The sequence below is a fragment of the Triturus cristatus genome, chromosome 12 (genome assembly GCF_964204655.1).
Source record: "Triturus cristatus chromosome 12, aTriCri1.1, whole genome shotgun sequence".
Taxonomy (NCBI): Eukaryota; Metazoa; Chordata; class Amphibia; order Caudata; family Salamandridae; genus Triturus; species Triturus cristatus.
In genome coordinates, this window is record NC_140595.1 from 711249957 (window position 1) to 711261213 (window position 11257).

Sequence of the window (11257 nt, forward strand, 5' to 3'; positions counted from 1 at the left end):
AGCATCTGTGCTTTAGAACAATTTGCCAGAAAACTACAATTATGTCCTAACCAGTAACCTTTTAGGAGAGCACTGGAAACTCATTTTATTTATTGTAGGGTCAAGCTGACCAGAACTTTTAATGGCATTCAATAGAAAGCGATATACAAGCATGATGTATACACTTTCAAAACAGTCTACAACGCTGCAAGACTCTAACAATGGCAGACTTGTGATAAACCAAGTATAAGTAAATGTCATGTACCCCAATGAAATATCTATCACCATTAGGTTGAGATTTCAGAGTTATATCTGAACATGATGTTTAATTGACATGGAAACTTGTACATCTTGCCAGTAAGTTTCTACTGGCAATAAAGAACAATTGTTATGAATACTTGATTAATTTTTTTATGAGGTTCTTTTTTGGGGAACTAAGAATTTGTTTGAGAAGTAATGACCAATAGATGTGTTTGTGTTGGGTTTTGTAACATATTATGTTTACAAATGTCAGCCAAACACTTGAAATTGGATTTCTTAACTTGAATTCTGAAAAGATCAATCTTCAGTTGTACCAGGTGGTCACCTGGTTGAGTGATTTTGTATAATTGCTATTATTGTTAGAAAAAGCATTGTCTAATAATTTTAATTGGAGAACCACAGAGGCTGCCATCTGTGGTCGTGTACAAGTTGACATAGGTCAGAAAGTGATTAACCAAGTATATTGACCAAAAGGGTGCAATGTGGATGAATGTTTGTTCTGTAGACATCCAACTTTTTCCTTTTTTTCGTTCTGAAAAAAAACCCACTGAGTTATTTGATTAATCAAGAAAGCCCTATGGTGTGTTTCAAAGACTAGCAAGATTAGAACTGCTTCACCTTGTTTGGTGGTCTTTTTCCTTACCACTCTTGATTTCTTGTGCCTTGAAAGAAAATCAAAAGGCAGCCTGCCTGCTTCCTAAAAGAAAGTTAGAGAAAAGAAAATGGAAATGTTATCAAGCTAATGTTATCAATCCAAAAACATTATGTTTCAAGAGAACAAAGTGGAGAACAGTTTTTTAAAGGATTTGTTTTTCTAACAGTTTTTCAAATATCAGTCTATTTTTAGAGATGTGTTCTCTGAATGCCCATATAATAGACTTCATACACTATAGAAACACAAATGTATTAATTATTTTATCTGTGTAGGAAACTTGAAATGTTCCCACATAGTTAAGAAAATAAATAGTATTTCAAAAGGTTTGTGAACGCAGAATTTTTAGAGATTATGGTCTTCCTTTAATTTCCTTATGCTGAAGGAGCAAATGAGAACAATTGTTTATAAACCAAAATTGGCTTCAGTGGGTATTTCAGCACAACATATTTAAATCTCCAAATGAAAAGCTCATTCTCAAGGGATCCAAATCAATGAACATGAATGGCAGTGTATGGACTTGAAACAAATTGATTATGTATCAGAGTAGATTAACAGATGCTTACATATGGTGATGAGTGTAGTTTAACACAAAATATCGATGTACTAGTATGTATTGGTGTCTGTCACTCTAAAATAAGCAGAATAGTTATTTTGGGTGTATAGCTCTTGATCAGTTTTCATCAGAAATCCATGGGTGCTGCATTGTGTAACAAAATGCATTCCAAAGGTCTGAAGGATCAATGATTGACATGAAAAGTTAACCATTAAAGAACTTCCTTGACGCATCAAAGGGCAATTATTCTTTATCCTAGCTGTTTTAGTCTCGACTTGACTTATGTTGACTATTGACACTAATTTGCTATACATGTAGGTGTATACTGCTGAGTGCTTGGAGTTGGAACAAACCACATCTTGCCTGATATCGCCATAATTTGGCATGTTATATTTTTAACAAAATCTGTCACTCCTTTTAGAATTTCTGATTACATGTGAAGGGAATTCTTGAGTGCAAACTTTGGAGTTTTAATAATTTAGGTACCAGATATTTTAGCAAACTATGATCATTGCCTTTCATACTTTCTATATTTTGATAGCAAAAACAGAGCATTGTTTTCCTTTAAGAAGGGTGAGATTATGCGATTTGCCCACAATCACTGAATATTGACCTGATGCCTGGATCCTATTCAGGTTCTTCTTTTTTTTTTTACTTAAATCTTCTGTGCAACTAATTTGTATTTTCCTATTGCCATTCTGAACTAGAATATCATCACCGATAATTTTCTCTATCTAACATCAATGTGATCTTTTTGTTGCTCAGAGGTTGCAAGTTCTTCTCTAAATTGGACCTAAGGAGTGCTTACCACCATATCTGTCTACATGAAAAATCGAAAGGTTTAACGGTATTTAACACAATGGAAGGGACATTTCATTTAATCAGAATACCTTATGGGATATCTTCAGCCACAAGTATATTCCAGCGAAAGATATCTGAGGTCTTTAAAGGGCTCAAAAATGTTATCTACTTCCAGGATGAAATACAAGTATTTGGTGAGACTGTGCAAGACCAAAATCTGTGTTGGACAGGTTACATGCTGCAAGGCTCACCTTGAGAAAAGATAAGTGCAGAGTTTTAGTAGATAGAGATAGAATACTTGGGTCACACTATTTTTGATGAGGGGTTAGGCACAAGGAAGATTTACTGAGAGGTATTAATTCATCCGCTGTACCCTAGGAAAAGGCCAATTGCAGTCTTTTATGAGTCTCATCAAATACTATTGCTTTGTAGAAATATTTGCTGAAAAAACTGAGAAATTAAGATATCTAGTGAGGAAAGGGTGTGTGTTTGTGTGTGGCAAAGAACAAGAGCCGTTCAATGGATTTAGATAAGAAGTGTGTGAAGTACGTATTTTAGTACTGTTTGATACCCAGTTGATTCCTGTTTTGACGGGCTGTAAATGCTTCTGGTGTGGGGGCTGTCCTCTCCCAAATGGATGGTGCTGTAGAGAACACTGTGGTCTTTGCATCGCGCTCCTTGACAAGTAAAAAACACAACTATTCAGTCATAGAGCACAAGGCATTGGGTGCAGCCTTGAGTGTTAAATACTTCATGACAAATCTCTGGATGTTGAGGTTTTGTCTCCACACTGATCACAACCAAAGTATTGACAACAAGAGAAGCTGTAAAGGTGTCAGCAAGACTGGCCAGGTTGGCATCCAGGCTTTATTGACTATACATATAATATTGAATACATTCCTGGTAGGCATAATGCTCAGGCTGACTGTCTTTCAAGTCTGTCATTGAACTTGGCTGAGATTGATAAGCAAGCTGTATTAGCCAAAGAACAAGAAGGAGTAGTGGCATGGCTGGCGGAGGTGGAGGAGAGTGGTTGAAGTGCTTTTACCTCTAGAGAATGGAGTCACTGTATGGAAACTGATGGGGTCTTGGAGGCTGTGAAACAGATGATAGTTTAGGGTGGACTTAGGGAGAGCATTGTCTCTCCTTCTGTGAGACCCTTTGTAACGATTTTGGAGGAATTATCAGGGTGGCCATATGCAATGAGACATTTGTGCTGCCTGAAGGACTTAAAAATATGATCTTTCAGATAGTGCATGATGGACATCTGGGACACACTCTGGACAAGAGTAGCGTAAAGGAAAATTTCTGGTGGCCAGGGATGGTTGATCAAGTCGCTGAGTGGGTGAAAAAGTGCGAAGCTTGCAGGGATAGTGAAAAGAGACATTAAACAGGAATGCAGGCTCCCAGTGGACAGTTTGAGGATTCAGGTAAGCCCTGGGCTACAGTGTGTATGGATTTTATTGGGCCAATGTCTGGTGTAAGAGGAGAACATAGAAATGCATTACTGTTGGTCGATGTACACTTCAAATGGCTAGCGGCAACATTTATGAGGAATTTCACTAACCAAGATTATCATTGCTGCTTTAGAGAAAGTATTCATGTAGGAGAGTCTTCCTCGAACAATCATAACATAGAATGGTCCAGGCTCACTTCACTTGAGTTGAAATCATTCCTGGAACAATGTGGAATTAAGTAGCACAGCAGAACATTATATAATCCCCAAATAAATGGTCTAGGAAATAGGGCCAACCGTTTGGTCAAGGGTGTTTGATGGCTTTACATGGTGGATGTAATGTTGAAGAGATGGTGAACAAGATGATCTGGGCTCATCATACTACAGAGAATAGTGTGTGTGAGGTGTCGCCTTTTGAAACCATGAAAGGGAGAAAAACAATCACAAAATTGACACCTGCAAATCAGGTAAGGCATCAGTACTCAATAGCCTGACGATAGAACAGTTCAAACAGATGAATGACAAAGTGGCCTGCATATGCTAGCCATGTTAAATGAGACTGGGGAGGAGGGGTGTTTGTCACCGTATCAGAGGAATGCCTTGATAGTAGTCATACATAAGAAAGCTAAGCCTCCAACAGAGTATGGATTGTACAGGCCTATATCCCTGCTTATTGTTGAAGTTAAAGTGCTGGCCAAGATCTTGGCGTCCGGGTTATGTTAAGTAGTAGCACCGCTTATACACCCGGACCAATCGGGCTTTATGCCTCACAGGAGTACTCAATTCAATTTGCTCCATCTGTTTGGGGTGATGCATGTTCAAATACAATAAAAAGAGGCCCCTGGATACAAGTGACAAGAGGTAGGAGAATCAGGGGAACAAAAGCAATTAAACAGAGGAATTAGCTTCCTACCTATATATATTATTGGTTGGCAGAATCTCTCACCATCTCAAAAAGGCTCAGGAGGTATGAAGACAAGAACATCCATAGTTACAAACATAATTTCTAGACATGTATTGAAAAAACACATACATTGTTTTTTCAATTCTTATTTATATAGTTTTTATTTGTATTGCATATGAGAAAAAAACATACTTATAGTTTGTTCTCAAAAATACATTCTCATGTATAACTAAATCACATTATTGTGCACAGGAAACCAATATATATAAATCTTGACCATACAAGCCTCTCATACTCTCATTCATACCTAATTTATTACCCACTAAAACAAAACCATTGAGTTCAACAACATCAGAAACACAAGGCATGTCTTAAATCCATGAGGACCTCGTAAGAGACAATCAGCTCTTTCATTAGAGCACAGGCTGTATATCTCTAACTGTTAGAGTTAACACTTTGCTAATAAACCTATTTTAACATCCAGAGCAATAGCTAGATATATTGGTCTTGTCTTCTGAGACTGCACTGATGTGTGTTTCAGCGATGAGCAAAAATCCTGGTTGCACCTTCCTCAGGCTGCTAAAAATAGGTATGGGTCAGAGGGTCTAAGTGCCAACAGTAGATCACAATATAGGCTGCAGCAATAAAGAAAATATGTATACTTAGAATTATGTCTAGGCTCCAACAGATAAATAGAATAACCAAATAGCTCTATGAGCTTCACTAAGGGAGTGTAGAAAGTAAGATATTATTACATGAAAATAAAAATAAAAAGTGAGAAGTCGAGAGTCTACCCCTGATAAATGTACCCATGCAGAGAGAATTGCTCCGGAAAAACAAGCCCTGACAGAATATCATCACTGGAATCCCAAATCACCACATGAAATCTGTCATAGAAAGAAAGATGTGCTCCATAGACAGGTGTAACTTTTTCGGGATGATGACTATTTCCTATAGAGAGGTCTCCTCCGTGAGATAACTAGAGAGAAACAATAAATCCCAATTGGGGGCTACATACTTACAGCACTGAATAACTCAAACATTCATTTGTTTGGGGGAAAGCAACGTAACCATAGTGTTGACGGGGTGACATAAGGTCCCACAAAATGGGATAATCAGAATTTATCCTGTATACACATAAAAATAATATCTGGCATTATTTCTCAGAAGGACCCAGAGCACCTAGTCCATTCAAATTATGGAATGACAGTGACTAAATACCTTATGTAAACTGGTATCACCAACATTCAATAAAGTGATTCAGATGGCTTGAATAATTGGAAAGGCAGTCCAAATAATAGAGATGGTTCAAGTAGGGGATTGCCTACTTCGGGTTTCTTAAACAGAGATACTTTCAATGTTGTAGCAAAGTTAGCCCATCTAAAGAAGACAGGGGAAATATCTCAGCAATATATATATGAAGAAAAATCATATTTACAAAGAAAAACTTTATCGAGGCGAGTAAAGGTGCGGTCTATGTGTGTCACCTTCTTCGGTGCATACACAATAAATATCAAAATATCAAAATGCACGTATCCATTGGCATTAGTTAGTTAGTTGGGGTGATGCATGTGACAGGAAGCCAGATAATGGGTGCGTCTGTGGGAATGTCGCTAGACGCAAGGATGGCTTTCGACAGCATTGAATGGAGTTATCTGTTTGCCACCCTGTCGAGGTTTGGCTTTGTGCTGATGTTCTGTGGCTGGGTTTGCCTCCTGTATCACCAGCTGCTAACGTGGGTGCAGGTCTTTCGAGCAGTTTCTGTCTACAGAAGGGTACCAGGCAGGGATGCCCCCTATCCCCAATGATCTTTGCCCTGGTCCTTGAGTCCCTTGCTAACTGGGTAAGGCAAGACCCATTGAAGAAGGGAGGGAGCTGTGATGGAGACTGATATGAAGGTATATCATTATATGCAGATGATATAGTGCTGTATCTGGCTAATCTGACATCCTCCATCAGTAGTATACTGTACATATTTGACCTTGAAGTCATTGATCTTCCCGCTTGCTGGACCGAAGTGAGACTTCCTCAATCCTGTCAAGTGCCACTGTGTGCGGGTAGCTTTCAGCATCTTGGGATGCATAATCCCAAGCATTTTTTTATGAAAATCTCCTGCCACATTTGTAGAGACTGAAAGGAATGTCAAACATTGGGGCACCGTCCACTCTCCTGCGTGGGTAAGGTGGCATTATATAAAATGATGACACTCCCAGGGTTGATCTATGTGCTCCAAAATACTCAATATCATTTCCCAAAGAAGTTTTCTCGGAAGATTGAGGGTGAAGTTCACATACTGTTGTGGCAGGGTAGAACGCTGCACATAGCGCTTGCTAAGCTGCAGTGAGGGGTCTAGGAGGGTGGACTGGCGATCCCAGACAATGCTAAATATTACTGGGCTAAACAACTGCTCATAATAAACAAATGGGTCTTTGTGGATCGTTAGGGACCTGCATATAGTGTTGACAGGCAAGGAATGGTACGAGGGAGCCACGAGGCAGTCCTCTATCCGAGGAAGAGAGAGAAGGGTTTGCTGCAACACACACAGATAGTGGCCAGGGCATGGCAAGAGGCCACAGGATATTTAGGTTGGAGAGGGCGACTAACGAACATGGCCCTAATGGTGCAGCGACTTGCTCCATGAGGTGAGTGTGCTGCAGGGTTTTTCAAAATGGGAGTTGTTGTAAATACAACACCTGGGAGATGTCTGGCATGATCAGTCTGACATTACATTTGAAATCCTAAGCCAAGAATTTGAGCTGCGCAAAACAGAGTGATGCAGATATGTCCAGTTGGGGCACGCCCTTGAACGACATCTATGAGAGAGAGAGCAGCTGTCAGAGGCTTCTACCCTGGGGGACCGTCTACTTACTGATCATATCCCCAGCAAGGCCATATCCATCATATCTCAAAAACTGCTAAATACCTTGCCCAATCCATTGGTGGCATTAAGGGAGGCCTGATGGAGGATCTGAGTGGCTTAGATGATGATGATGATTGGCAGGAAGCTATGTAAAGCTCTTGTGAGGTGGTCATACGTGCTAGATTTTGCCGGATTCAGCTTCAAATTCTTAATTGCTCCTGTTACTCTAGGACCAGGCTCTCCAAAATTGGTAGGTTGCTCATGTCATCGAGTCTGCGGGGATGTGTAAAGGAAGGTACCTTCTTTCACATCCTTTTGGAGTGCCCAGGAAAATAAACATACTGGACTGGGGTCAGACAGATAATGTCCTGGGTGCTGGCATTGGAGGTTCACGCGGACGCAAAGTGGATCTTCATAATGATCTCGGGGGACAAAGCATGGCCCAAATATCAAACAATTTGTTTGGTGCTGGTGGCGGGGGTGGCCAAACGGAACACAAAGAGAGCATAAGGTTCAGCATATCCTCCCAGGCTCCATGTCTGGAAAACAGACTTCAACTGGTGCCTGAGAGCAGAAAAGGTGGTCTGTCAAAGCTGGGGCTGCCTGAAGAAGTGGGAGAAGATTGGGGAGCATGGCAGGCATAACAGGGGGCTGTGCCAGGGTCTGTTTAAGTGAGGGAGGGTCTCTGATTTTGTTGGTGGGGGAATGGCGGGTGAGGTGTTTTGATCTGGTCGATGGAATGTAAAAGCACCCTTGTAGTTTCGATTGTTTTTCTGTTTGCAGTTCAGTCCTCTGCCATATGTAATGTATGTATTATGATATTCGACATGCCCTGATATAAATTCTTCTGTAGTGAGCATGTTTGAGACAAAAATAATTTTTACAAAAACATTTACACCAGTGTGGTTGTTATATCATAATGGGAATGTGAAAGAAGTTAAATCTGAGTTGGAAACCAAGGGAGTCATTGATGTAGATTTGGTGAAAGTGACGCACGGAAGGATGAGTGTTAGTTTGTCTAAATATTGGGGACCTTTCAAGGTAAAAAAAGGTGTGCGAGGATTATGTGGATTTAGAAAACTGAGGCAAATGGAATCATCACACGGTTGCATTGTATAAAAAGAAATGGTGGGAGCAAGGAAGTGTGTGGCAACCATGAGGGAATTAGCAGTTTCTTGCTGATGGAGTATGTAGAACTTTCAGGAATCTCTGGTAGTGAGGTGTTGAGAGGTGAAAGGGGCAGTGGTGATGTGGGAAATAATGGATGTAGAGAGGGAATAGCACATGTTGTGGTACGCATTCAGAGATGTCAAAGACAGCCTCGGTATTTGGAAGACTGTTCAGGGTAGGTAAAGTCTCTTCCTGTGCAATATTTTCTGGTATTGTTAAGTACTATTTGGTTGTCTTTTTATCACCTTGTGGTATTGTATGCTTCAAATGTTGATATAGTCTTCATCATTGTTCAGTGTTCCCTTAGTTGTTCAATTGTATGCTAATTTTTGTTTCTTTATTTTTTGTTCTTTTTTATTGTTTGTAATATAAAGGGAGAGTATATGTTGTGAAGAACTGTCTTTGTGTCTCTTGTAGGCAAAATAGGGAATCTGTACCTAGAACCTTACAATTTTGAGTTCTAATCAAGGGTGGTTAGTTGCAGTGGGATTCTATTCATGACAATTGGTGTATGGCTATCAGGAGGGAGTCACGCTTGTTCAAGCTGTGCATCAATAAACAGATTGTTACTGTGTTTGCTGCCACCAGACCCTTTACAACAGCTTTTCCCATAGGGTTTGAGGCCAAGATGCGTCAATAGACTCAATTAAAAATTATAAGAAATGAATACTGACTTTGCAATTCATATCAGAACAAAATTGATTTCTTAAGCTAGACTGAATGTAAGGTTTCAGAAAGTTGACATGAACAGTTTTCACCACAGTGATGTCTATCATTTCGAATAGCAGTTGCTAGATAGGTAGAGTCTCCTTAGCTGTCATTATCTTTAGAAACTATCTGTGATTACTAAAAGAGTTAAGGAAGTCTTCTCACTACCTTGGCAGAATTTCATAATGTTCAAATTTCATAGCTTACCAGGTACAATGTTGATGTGCATCTTCAGAACCACATTAGGAGACCAATAGTTCTTCATTACAAGGGATCTTTTATGTCTTATAAACTGAAAGTACTTACAAAAAGCACTGTTCTAAGAGCAAATGCAAACATTTCCTATAGCAGAATGGCATTAATCTGATGGAATTAACCTCCTTGATGCTGAGGCTTATCCACTATCAGTGCTGAGCCCTTTTTGATGTTTTGGGAGACTTTGCTCTTCGTCCTTCATAACGCTATTCCCCCACAAATATTATCAAGGCCAAATGTGCATTTGTCTCCCCCCATGTCTTGGGGATTCTAAAGATACCATGGATTTGTGGATTGTACTTGAGGGAACTGAATAATTGTTAACATATAACAAAATGTATATATTAGTTTCAAAAAATGAAGAAAAGAGCTGCACAGGAAAGCATGTTTTTTTCCTTCTTAAAATGGCACAAACAAAATGGATGTTGTGCTAAGATATCCTCCTCCCAGTTTGGAGGACCAGGCAAAGTTGTTAAACAAAACACATTGTTACCATGATTCTTGTGTTTTTGTAACTGGAAGCTAGCCCAGAACAGGTTTTAAGTGGCCACAGGAGGGGGGACTCCTCATTCTTCTGGCCACTCCTCATGGATGGAGAAGTATTTTCCCATCCTGGGTTTTGGGAGTAAGGTCTGTTCTGGGATTGATTGCAATGGGGCAAACAGAAACTTCTGCAAAAGTGAGTAAGGTTGCTCCTGGGAACATTTACCATTATTGGTTTAGGAAGAGCCAGGAATCACACCCTCCCACTACTGTTGTTAAGGATAAATGTGATACCCCAAGGCACTATCCTCAAAGCACTTTCTGGACCTACCGGGGAGGAATCCTGAAGGAGAAAATCTGTTCCCCTGTGCACTCAGGACACAGAAGTGAATGCAATTTTCAGATTAGATAGGGTGGAAAAACAGGACAGGATTCAACAATAATTTTCAAAGACAATCTTGACATTAACGGCCTCATTACGATGTCAGGCTGTGCGTTCTTCTGGCCGATCAACCTCCAGTTTGTGGTCCAGACACCGCTATTACAATACGACCACTCATGGTGTGTGGCATACTCTTATTTCTCTATGGGAGCTTCTACAGCAGTCAAAAACCAGCCTCAGCACAAGTTCCCATAGATAAATGAGAGTTTTTGTTAATCCATACACAGCGTGTTAGGCTCCACATGGTCCCTTGACAAAAAATGTATCCCTACAACTTAGTATAATTTACAAGGAGGGATTGCGACTAAAATAAGGGATCTGGATCCTGAAGAAGGCCTGCGACCCATTGGGGCAATTGTTAGAGGCTGAAACATTGTGATACCGGTAGATAGGGTAATGGAGAGATAATCTCTCTGATATACTCATCTTAAAATCTGTTGATCTTGTCAATGGTGGCCCAGAATATATAGGAATAGGGGCATCCACATTGACAGTTTTATGTAATTTCCCTTTCTTTGCATTTGGGATCCCTTTCATGAAAAACTCTTTCAACAAAAAACATGCACTCCACCCTGAGCACTTGCCTGCACCTGAATGTGTCAGCAGCCCTGTGATGAAGCAAGCCACTATCTAGTGGGTGAGCGCAATTTTAATATCCCTATGGGTTTTTCAGTAGGTGGTTCATCCCAATATATACATTTTCCGTTCTTTACAATCTGAGTACCTTATC